This window comes from Mytilus trossulus, chromosome 5 (genome assembly GCF_036588685.1).
Source record: "Mytilus trossulus isolate FHL-02 chromosome 5, PNRI_Mtr1.1.1.hap1, whole genome shotgun sequence".
In the NCBI taxonomy this organism is placed as follows: domain Eukaryota; kingdom Metazoa; phylum Mollusca; class Bivalvia; order Mytilida; family Mytilidae; genus Mytilus; species Mytilus trossulus.
Window position 1 is genome coordinate 32,594,324 of NC_086377.1, and position 12,730 is coordinate 32,607,053.

Below are 12,730 nucleotides of genomic sequence, written 5' to 3' on the forward strand. Positions count from 1 at the left end.
TTGACCAAACACTTAAACCTGAAGCGAGACACAAGGACAATCGGACGAACAGACTGACATACACACGGACGAACAGACGCATAGATCAGAAAACATAATGCCCACAAATGGGGATTAACAACAAAGCCGGGTCACATTTTAAAATTTACACTTCATTTTTACGCATGATTATAATACTATTCAAAACATAACCTTTAAAAAGGTAACAGACGTGTAGGATGCTTACAGACTTCAGGCTCTTGTTTCTATGCATGGAAAGTACAACCATATATATATATACATTTGCAAATTTACAGATCTAACATTGTTGGGTTGATGTTTAGACGAGTTGTATATACATAATGTACACAGCCATGTATCACCATCACTGCTGGTGAAACAATGGATAAATCTGTTGTAGAGTTGTCACAGGCTCAGGCGTTCTTATATAAATATATATACATGTTTATACGAATACTAGTATATGGATAGTCTACCTTATGCCGTTTCCGTTTTTTACCATCAAATTTTATAGAACTTGTTCTCTATGCACATTACCCACAAAGACACATCTAATTGGAATATAGGTAATTTCATTTTCACAATAAATCTCGTGTTTCTCGCCAAATATGGAAATTTAAGTAAAATCATGGATCTGACCCTAATACCAGAGAGAGAAGATTGCCCCATTCAAACAACAAATTTTGAATTTATAATTAGCAAAAACATCAGAAATGTACAGATTTTGTTAAATTTGAGGTCTATCTAAAATTTCATAATTAAAAAAAATGTCCTCAAAGTTGTTAGTGACTGCCTTACACCTGAAGTTCATTGCTGTCGGATTTTTTAAAGAAATTCAACTAGATAAACTTACGGAAATATAATTAGGAATACACTTTACATTCATAAACAAAAAAAATAAGTTTCTATAGGCATAAGAATGTATAAACTAAACTTTGTAAGATGAAAAGGTCCAATTTGGACGGCAAATTTCAGCTTTTTATTGCTCCGCTTGGCTATGAAAAATATGAAAAGTATGAACTTGTCAAAATGTTGAAATTTCTAATTGGTGCAAGCATGGTGCGGTGGTCAAAATTTTGAAAAACCATCAAATTTTCGGTATTTTTTGCTCATTTTCCCAATAATGACGTCATTTGCACCTACCATTGTGACGTCATTGAACATTTTTTAGTTAAATAATTTTTTTTTTTTTAAATCACTTACTCATATTCTAATAATTTATGGAGAAAAATCTGCTCTGTTAGAATTTTTATTATCTTGTAAATCTGGGGCCATTTTAGGCCATTAAAGCCCCTACTCTGACCGTTCTTTAAAAATGTTGATAAATTTTTATATAGTCGCGTGATTAGGGACCTTCTGTTTTTAATTTTTCTTTGGAGTTCAGTATTTTTTTTAATTATATTTTCCACTTTATTCTTTATTTAGAAGACCACATCCAGACCCGTGATAAGTAAATTTCCTGTAATTGCGGGGTTTTTTTTAACACAAAAAAATACTATTGATACCTTTTGTTAATTCTTTCTGAAGCATGGTAAACCGTATAATATTGTTTTGCTTGTAACAATCCCAGTTTTTTTAACCTATAAGGCAACCTAAACGTTTTACCTTGAGCACTAATCACCTTTGTGCAAGGGCCATAACTCTTGTCGTCTGTATTTAATCCGATTTATGTTGAGATAGATAGTAAAGCATTTGTGCTAAATTTAATCAGTTGACCGGATTTTCGAAAATTTCCGACAGGTATTTATTATCTTAAAAACTTGGTGTGATCCATAAACTCATAAACAACCGACTTAATGGGTTGGCTAGAACACAAAAAGTCACCAAGGAAAATGATGTTGACTTGGATGCATTTGGAGAGATGTTTCGTTGGCACTCATAACATAACTTCTTATTTCTGTTGCAACTTTCTGAGCCATAGGAAACCATTGAATATTTTCCTGCTTCTCCGAGACCCTTTTTAAGTCAATAAGAAGTAGAAGTCTACCTAAAATTAAAGTTTGATATGCAGTACACATAATGCTATCAGGGAAACATGAGGTAGCAACTTTCCGACACTTTATCAATTGTTGGACTTTTTGTCTGCTTATTCGTTTGTTAAAATCCTGTTGGTTTTAGTAAAAATTGATCTAAACGTTTGCTATTAATCACATGTCTTGTGAATTACAGTAATACAATCGATTACCGTTTTAATAGTGATTAAATAATTTGTGCTTAAGAAATCAGTTCATTGAATGGTTTAAATTTTCTGACGAGTGATTATTATTCATAAGATTTGGTGGTAATAAATACGGAATTGTCACATAAAGCTCAGTACATGCATGATTTGTCGTGCAATGTAAGTTTACTAAGTATTAGGAACGTGTCATCAATTCCGGAAGTGACAGTGGTTCGATTGGCACGTTTCAAATATCAATGAAGTGACCGAAAAAAAGTATTTGATCTATATACGTAACATATTTGCATACGATTCTTTAAAAGAAAACAATAAACAAACCAAGGTCGGTAATAAAAATATATCATAAATCAATGTTGAGTTCGTGGCACCGTTCATATAAATGACATCAGAACAGCCAATTCTGTATATTTCTGCTGACTGATTAAATCAGCGTACCCCCTCACACTTATTTTTTGACCACACACGAGGGTTTGGATGAAAATGCATTATTTTTACAATCTTTCCATTTTAATTATTGTTTCTCAATCGATTATCTACAATATTCTTCATTTTTTTATATTTTCACACTACATTATACTGTATTTTTTCTTATTTTGGCTTATTACGCTGTTTTGCCAATTATTGTTTCTATCTGTTAGCTTCATTTATACCCTTACACACTTATGAGTCGGCTAAGTGTGTTTATAAACCAACACATGAAGGTCTTATATTTAGGTGGATATTTATATTAAGTAAACATAAGGTAGCAACTTTCTAAGGCATGGTTACATTTTTAATAGTTTGTCCCGGTTTTGGATCGGTAAAATAATAATTTTACATAAGTATAATACAACCTAAACGTTTGATGTTTATCACGTGTCGTAAGTAATATAGTCGATTTACGTTGAACTCGAGATTAAAGAGTTTGTGCTAAAAAAAATCAGTTCAATTGGTGGTCATAATATTCTAAAGAGTGTTTTTTTTTTTATCTTAAAAACATGAGGTTATGCATATCATATTATCAAATAACGCTAAAAATGTATTGACGTTTTGAGCAACATAAGTTTAAAGGGGAACATGTCATGTATCCCAGAAGTCACGGTTGTTTGCTGGGCACGTGTTTAGTATCAATGAAATGACTGAAAAGTGTTTGGTCTATATACCAAATATATTTGCATATGATTTTTCAAAGGAACTGAATAACTAACCCAAGGTCAATTATATTATATCACATGAATGTCATATTAATCAAGACTGAAGGTCGAAAAATAGTTCGTATTAATGACGTAACGAATTGTCAATCTTGCATATTTCTTCTGATGGTTAAAGTGTCATAACCATCTAATATTTGTTTTGTGACCTATTACGAGAGGTAAAATGGAGATGGATTCATTTTTCTTTTCTTTATTTTCAAAGTTTTTTTTTATCAACTTTGAGCGTAATGCTCTTACCTTTCTTTTACAAATATTGGACAATTTTTATATAGTCTTTCCACTTTATTTTTTATTTAAATACAAAATCCAGACCCGTGCACAAGTGAAAGTCCGGTTATTGCGTATTATTTAACGCAAAAAAAATATGATTGAAACCTTTCGAATGAAACTTTCTGAAGTGCGGTAAACCGAGGCATATTGTTTTAAGTATACGGCAACCTAAACGTTTGTCATGGAGTACTACTCGTTTGTATTTAATCTTGTGAATCTAGATAGTGAAGCAGTATTGATAAATTTAATCAGTTGACTGGATGGAAATTTTCCGACGGTTGGTTATTATTTTAAAAACTAGGTGTAATCAATACACACTTTAACAACCGACTTAGTGATAAAAAGTTACCAAGGAAAAATGAGGTTGACTTGGATGCATTTGGAGTGCTTTGTCGTCGGCACTCATACCATAACTTCGTATTTCTATTAACACTTTCTGAGTCATGGTTAACCGTTGAATATTTTGCAGCTTTTCTTAAACCGATATTCATTTGTATAAATCCTAATTGATTTAAGTTTTAAAGTATATTCCCTTTTTGAATAAATAAGTAGTAAAAGACAATCTAACCGTTCTATATGGAGTACACAGAATATGATAGTGTGTTTTACAGTAATACAATCGATTACCGCTTTAATCAGTTCAGTTCAGTTCAGTTTCTTGTATATTCCTCCATTAAATGTGGAGCACTACCCAAAGGGTATAGTTTGAGCAACTATGTTCACCTTAAAACATAGGGAAACAATTAATTATATTATATACAGATGACTGAATTTGGTTATAATGATCACTATATAATAGATATCATAATTAATTCATAGGATTGTCATCATAAAGTTTTTAAAAAATATATAATAATTTAAATGTGTTAGGGTGTAGGAAAATGTTAAGAAACAACTGCATATACATGTATTTACAAGAATTAAAATGGTCAAAAATTTAAAATTACTTATAATCATTAATATAGATTTAATAATTGTTAGTTAAGTGATCACTTCATTCAATGTTCTAAATTTTCCGAAAAACTGATTATTATTTTAAAAATTTAGTGGTAATGCATACAGAATTGTCAAATTAAGATCAGTACATACATGATTTGTTCGTACAACATACGTTTATTTGGAACGTGCCAAGTATCTTTGAAGTGACAGTGGTTCGATGGGCACGTTTCAAGTATCAATGAAATGACCGGAAAAAAAGGATCTGATCTATAAATGGAATATACTTGCATATGATTTTTTATAAAGAAAACAATCAACAAACCAAGGTCGGTAATATAAAATATATCATACATCAATGTTGAGTTCGTGGTACAGTTTATATTAATGACATAAGAACAGCTAATTCTGTATATTTCTGCTGACTGATTAAATCAACATTTATTTTCTGACCACACACGAGGGTTTGGATGAAATTGGATTGTTTATGCAATCTTTCATTTTTAATCATTGTTTCTCAATCTTATATCTACTTTGGCCCTCATTCTTAATTTATTATATTTTCACACTTTATTATATTGTATTTGTTTCTTATTCATGCTCATTATTCTGTATTCTTTCGGCAATTATGGTTTGTATGTGTATGCTCTATTCATATCCTTATACACTTACATGTATGAGTCGGCTCAGTGTGATCACAAACAAATACATGTCGGTCCTGTTATCAGACGGATATTTATATATAAGGAAACATGAGGTAGCATATTTCTGAGGCATGGTTAAATTTTTAATAGTTGGTCCCTTTTTGGGTCTTTCAAATAATAATTTTTCTATCGTCAGTTTGTTTTAGATTTATGAGTTTGACTGTTCCTTTTGTATCTTTCGTCCCTCTTTTAATATGATCGATTAACGTTAAAGAAGAGATGAAATAATTTGTGCTAAAATAATCAGTTTACTAGATGAACTTAATATTTAAAAGAGTGGTATTTTTTTTCAACTTTGTGTAATACATATCATATTCTCAAAGAACGCCATAAATGCATTGACGTTATCCGGCAACATAAGTTTACGGGGAACATGTCAAGTATCCCAGATGTCACGGTTGTTTGCTGGTCACGTGTATAGTATCAACGAAATGACTGAAAAAGTGTTTGGTCTATATATCAAATACATTTGCATATGAATTTTCAAAGGAACTGAACAACTAACACAAGGTCGATTATATTATATCACAGGAATGTAAAATTTATCAAGACTGAAGGTCGAAACATAGTTTGTATTAATGACGTAAAGAATTGTCAATCATGCATATTTCTTCTGATTGTTAACGTGTAATATCCTTTCAAATACTTGTTTTTTTTACCTATTGCGAGAGGTAAGATGCGGGTGGATTCATTTGTGTTTTCGTTAATGTGTAAGTTCATGTATCACTCTTTTTTTTATCAGCTTTTAGCATAATTATCTAACCTTTCTTTTAGTCTTTTGATTAGAGACTTTACGTTTTGAATTTTTTTCTCGGATTTCAGTATTTTTGTGATTTTGCTTTCCACTTTATTCTTTACTTAGCAAACCACATACAGACCATTGAAAAGTAAATGTTCGGTGTATCTTGCGTTTTTTTAACACAAAAAAAAACTATTGAAACCTTTCGATAAAACTTTCTGAAGCCTGGTAAACCGTATATTTTTTTGCTTGTAACACTCCCACTTGTTTTTAGTATAAGGCAACCGAGCACTTGTCGTCTGAATTTAATCCGATTACTGTAAACCAACTTATTTCGCGGATACTTTATTTCGCGTTTGGCCATTTCTTGCCCATTTCGCAGCGATTTTATTCGCGATTCTAAAATTTACGTATATAGTAACGAACGAAAAAATCCAAGTTTTACATATTCGCGATGATTTATATTCGCAAACTTGGTTATACTGTAACTTTGAGATAGATAGTAAAGCATTTGTGCTTACTTTAATGAGTTGACTAGAACTGGATGGTCCTATTTTCCCGACGGGTGGTTATTATTTTAAAAACCTTAAACACGTCGAAACCGACTCAGTGGGTTGGTTTAAACACAAAAAAGTCACCAAGGAAAATGAGGTTGACTTAATAGCATTTAAAGAGTTGTTTCGTTGGCCATGGTTCACCTTTGAATATTGTGTTGATTCTCCCAAAACCCTTTTTGAGTAAATAAGAAGTAAAAGACAATATTTATGTTTAATATAGAGCACAAAGAAAAACTTCAGAGAAACATGAGGTTGCAACTTTCTCAAAGAGGGACGAACGATACCAGAGATCAGGTCAAACTCACAAATCGAAAATAACTGACAACCCCATGGCTAAAAATGAAAAGGACAAACAGACAAACAATTATACACATGACACAACATAAAAAAAACAAAGAATAAACAACACGAACCCCATCAAAAACTAGGGGTGATTTGAGGTGCTCCGGAAGAGTAAGCAGATCTTGCTCCATATGTGGCACCCGTCGTGTTGCTTATGAGATAACAAATCCGGTAAATAGTCTTCTCCGGTAGGTCACATTTATAACCGTTTTAGTAGGGATGACATAAATTGTGCTTTTTTAAGTAATCAGTTCATTTAATGGTCTAAATTTACTGAAGAATTATAATTATTTTTAAGATTTAGTGGTAATGCATACGGAATTGTCAAATAAAGCTCAGTACATGCATAATTTGTTCGTACAACATACGTTTATTTGGAACGTGCCAAGTATCCCGGAAGTGACAGTGGTTCGATGGGCACGTTTCAAGATAAATGAAGTGACCGAAAAAAAGTATTTGATCTATAAATGGAATATATTTTTAAAAGAAAACAATAAACAAACCAAGGTCGGTAATATAAAATATATCATAAATTAATGTTGAGTTCGTGGCACAGTTCATATTAATGACATAAGAACAACCAATTCTGTATATTTCTGCTGACTATTTAAACTAACGTACATGTACCTACTCACATTTATTTTCTGACCACACGCAAGGGTCTGGATGAAAGTGAATTGTTTTTGCATATTTTTCAATTTTAATTATTGTTTCTCAATCAGTTATCTACTTTGGCCCTTGTCCATCATTCTGTACATTTTCACACTTCATTGTACTGTATTTTTTAAATTCAGAAGTATTTTTCTGTATTTTATTGTTTATATATGTTGGCGCCATTTATACCCTTACACACACTTATGATTTTGCTCAGTGTCAATCGAAAACATGTCGGTCTTGTATTCAAAAGAATATAAAGGAAACATATATGCAATATTCTCAGGCATGGATAACCTTTTACAATTGTGTCCCTTGAGTTGTTCAAATAATAGTTGTTTAATGTATTAAGCAACCTAAACGTTTCATATTTATCACGTGTCGTAAGGATTATGATCGATTTACGTTGAATTAGAGATAAAAGAATGTGTGATGAGGTAATCAGTTAACTTGATGGTCTTAATATTCTAAATCTAAATTTTAAAAACACAAACTTCCAGGAACACGCTAAGTATCCCATAAGTGATCATGGTTTGTTTGTCACGTGTTAAGTATCTATGAAATGACTGAAAAAGTCTTTGGTCTACATATCAAATATATTTGCAAATGATATTTCAAAGGAACTGAATAAGTAACCCAAGGTCGATTATATTATATCACAGAAATGTATTATTAATCAAGACTGAAGGTCGAAAAATAGTTTTTGTTATTAATAACGTTTATAACACAAATCTGAATATTGTATACCGAAAATAAGGCCACATGTCTTGCTGACACGTTTTCAAACGACGACCCACTGTGTCGGTCTCCTATAACAACAACATTCCACGGGACAGTAAGAAATCAAAGATCGAAGAAACGTATACATTCGAACTAAATAGTTAATAGCATTTGTTACATACATGTTCTTAAAGTCTCACTTCATTGCAAGTTTAAGACAGCCGAATTGAAGCATGAAAAGACCATTTAAATAAACCTAATTCAACCTAGATGTTGTTCATTCTATTAAGTAAAACTAAAAATACTACATTATAATTCGTTATATATTCGTTATTGCATTGAAAACTCTTTTCACGTTTCGTTAAAAGCATTCTAGAATTTTGAATATGTGGGTTGTCTGCGTTCCTGATTAAGTTAAATACTGATAAGCATGTTGACCGTATACAACTAAGTAAGTGACCACTTTCGAGTTCATACGTCACCAGACAAAACTCGTCTGTGCGCCTTTATGACGTCATTTATCAACTAGAGGGGATCGCCTATATCCCTGCACTATTAACGTTCACCGTCATTGTGCACGATAAGCTAGAAATAATGTTTGTTTTGTAAGTAATTAATTACAATTCCCTAATGACGACAATGCTGATAGTCAATTATTAGAATTTAGTTAGCCGAATTGTTCGTGCAATATAACATTATAGTTTTTTTCGGCCACTCGCTCAACATTGGAACGGAAGTGACAAGGCCCATAAACGCACGAATCATATTCACTAAAACCAGAGTTTTTGACGGAAATGCATCGAACTTGAAAGTTGCCCATTAGAATTAAAGCATTTGAATCGTCATTTAAGAGCGAAATTTAATCTTGAAAATGATTTTATATTGACAACTGAAATTAACATATTAATCAAAATTAATGAAGGCAATAGACCACTTTCAGTTTCATCCGTCACCGGAACAAACTCGTCAATTATGCGCGCCTTATGACATCATTTGCCAGATAGAGGGGATCGCCTCTATCCCTGAACTATTTACGTTCACCAAGCGTCTTAGTGATTGTAATGTGCAGAATAAACTGGAGATAATTTTTGTTTTGTAAGTACTCAATCACAATTTCCTAATGACAGCAGTGCTGATTGTCAATTATGAAAAAATAATTTGCCGGATAACTCGTGCAATATTTACAGTCCGTCAAAAATTAAGCACTACCGAAATATAACTGGCAATATTTTTTTAACTATTGCAAAAAAAATATTTATGTTTGGTGTTATGAATTACCTTTAACATACACTAAGAAAATTCATTACGCCCAAAAAGATTGAACTCCGAAAAATCAGTCAAGCAACCTTTTATCAAGGAGCATATGTGCGTTTACAAATACACTGTTTCTCCAGGTGGTCGTGTGAGTGTTCGTACATTGGTCCGTCGACTTCATAGAGGCAAACGAAAAGCAAGTCGTGGTGTATAGAGACCTGTATCTTCAAGCAGGCACAATACCGTCAGGTTTAAATGGGATAATGACCATCTATGCTTGAACATAAGAACCTGACTAAACACTCATTGGTCAGATGGGAGTCAGTTTCCTTTAATGCAAGTAGACGCCATAATACGAATTTCGCAGGGGAATAAACGGCCTATGACCAAAAACAATGTTTGCACAAGGACTGCATTGATTGCTGGTTGTGTTCCAGTACGGGGTTGCTTCTTATACCGTAATAAGCTGGGTATGCATATTCTTCAGGGTAAACGGACAGACATACAGAGATTTGGTGCCTTAACACATTGAAGCGCGTCATTTTTATAATCCCCCACTTGCGTCAACATTGTCAAGACCCTTGTACCTGAATGACAACGCTATACCATACAGGGCAAGAATTTTAACCGAGACCAAAGAGCAACCAGCCATTTACACTAATTTTTGGTGTTCTTTGACTCCATACATAAACCTTATCTAACATGTCTGAGATGCCATTGTCGGAAAACTCAATCGCAGAGATTCACCTTTACAACAGTTTGTCGATTTAAAAGTGGCATTTGTTGTTTAATGCAACAGATTTCCTCAACTAAATTGTTGAAGGCTTGTACCGAGAAAGATATGTCGTGTTATGAAACTGTACCGGGAATGAGGTTGTTACACATGCTATTGACTCAAATATTGCCATTAAATTTGCCGAACATACCAAAGATTATGTTTAGAAAATTTTTATGATATTGGGTGATTAATTGTTGTAAAAAAATAAAATCGCAGTGAAACTTAAATTCCATTTCTGAATTGTGTAATTTACACTATTTCTATGAACGAAAAACCTACATGCATAGATCCTTCATAAGTGACCAAAATTATATTTGTGGTTTGTTTATGGCATACATTAGCAAAATTGCTACATGATTGTTTTCTATTTTTGGAGGAACAATTGATTTTTTAAATTTGAAAAAAAATCGATGCAATGAAAGTAGGTGGTGCTTAACTTTTGGCGGACTGTATAGTAATATATCTTTCCAACCACTCACTCAATAATGGAAAGGAAGTGATGATGCCCCTAAACACACGAAGGATGTTAACTTAAACCAGAGTTTTTGAGGGAAATGCATCGAAATCGAAAGTTGTTTATTGTTCCTTGTGGTAAAACTCCAACGTGTGTGATTATGTTCCTGATGTCGTTTAAATACATCGCTACTTTGGCCATAAAAGAATATTAAGATAGATAATGGATATATCTTTTAAACACTCAGCATAATAATAAGAACATTGTCAAACTTTGTAGAAAAAAAATAATTAATGAACTGAAATATTCTGAATTAACAACGAATTGTGTTTCGCATAACCCATACACGGTTACCATGAATAAAAAGAGGATCAACTAATTAGAGATCTTTATTATGAACGGTACGCGTTGATTCGTACATGTAAACCCTGTATCTCCTAATTCAAAATGTTAACAGGTCAACAATGATACACGGAATGTTAAATGTTCAATGTGTGGTAAATTGGTTTAATACTGTCACATACTTGTTGAATGTATAACATTGAGAATGGAAATGGGGAATGTGTGAAAGAAACAACAACCAACCAAAGAGCAGAAACCAGCCGAAGGCTTCTTTCAGCTAGTCCCTATACAAAACATGTACTTGTTCAATGCAAATGGACGTGTCACTAAACTCCAACACATATAAATTTTGTAAAATTTAAAACAACACAAGATTTACAAAAGTCAGAGGCTCCTACCATCACACAGATGCCACAAAAGACATTATTTGACGTCATGTAGTCTAGGTTAGAAAATCATTTGAGTCTAATAAAATTAACGGTACCAATTTTTAGCACCAGATGCGCATTTCGACAATACATGTCTCTTCAGTGATGCTCGTGGTCAAAAGATTTGAAATCCAAAGCTTATATAAAAGATGAAGAGCTATAATCCAAAAAGTCCAAAAAGTATAGCCAAATCCGTGCAAGGATTGTGATTGTGATTGAGTACTTACAAAACAACCTACGTGTCAATTGGAATTGAAGATTCAATCTACACAAAAACATTGGGTTTGTCCTTTCTATACTAGGTTGACCTTTTCGACATCAAGACATGTGCAAAAAATGTATAAATCAATATACACAAGTCATTATAATGTATAAATGACTTCATGTATTATTTATTGTAAACTTATGGATATTCCAGTCGGTAATGATTTAAATGTCTCGCCTACATCAAGGAATCTGGTCCGTTTTTATTTGTTCCGTAGGCTGATATAGTCGAACATTTGGTTACCTCATGTTTTATTGACTTCCTGTATTTGCAATTTACCTTGTAATTCAGTTAAACTTATCATTCAGAATTCTTTATGACTAATGTTGAAGTTCAGAATCGTTCATGCAATTGGCTATCAGACAGTCTAGTGGTATTAAGTATCTTTTAAAAGAATACAGTGTGGTGTTGTTTAGAATCATACCAAACACTTTGATATGTGCAATTGCTGTACAATTTTATACGTAATAACTTATGATAAGATATTGAACAGTACAACCTTTTTAAAAGGTTCCTGTTAACATCTTAAACATTAATAATATTATTAACAATTGTGATACTTTATTTTATCCGTATATATAAAAGAATGGAAAACCTTTAAACGTTTCTTCATCATTCTTTACATATACACATCATGGAATAAGATTGCTTTATATTTATGAAAATATATTGATTAGACCGTTATAAAAAGAACAACAAAGTTACATAAACACCGAAACATATTCCGTCGTTCTACGCTTAACCCAAATGAAGAGTTACTAGTAATTCAGATTGATAAAGAATAGGGAGTATCTATAAAGGCAACAGTAGTATACCGCTGTTCAAAACTCATAAATCCATGGACAAAAAACAAAATCGGGGTAACAAACCAAAACCGAGCGAAAAGCATTAAATATAAGAGGAAAAAAACGACAC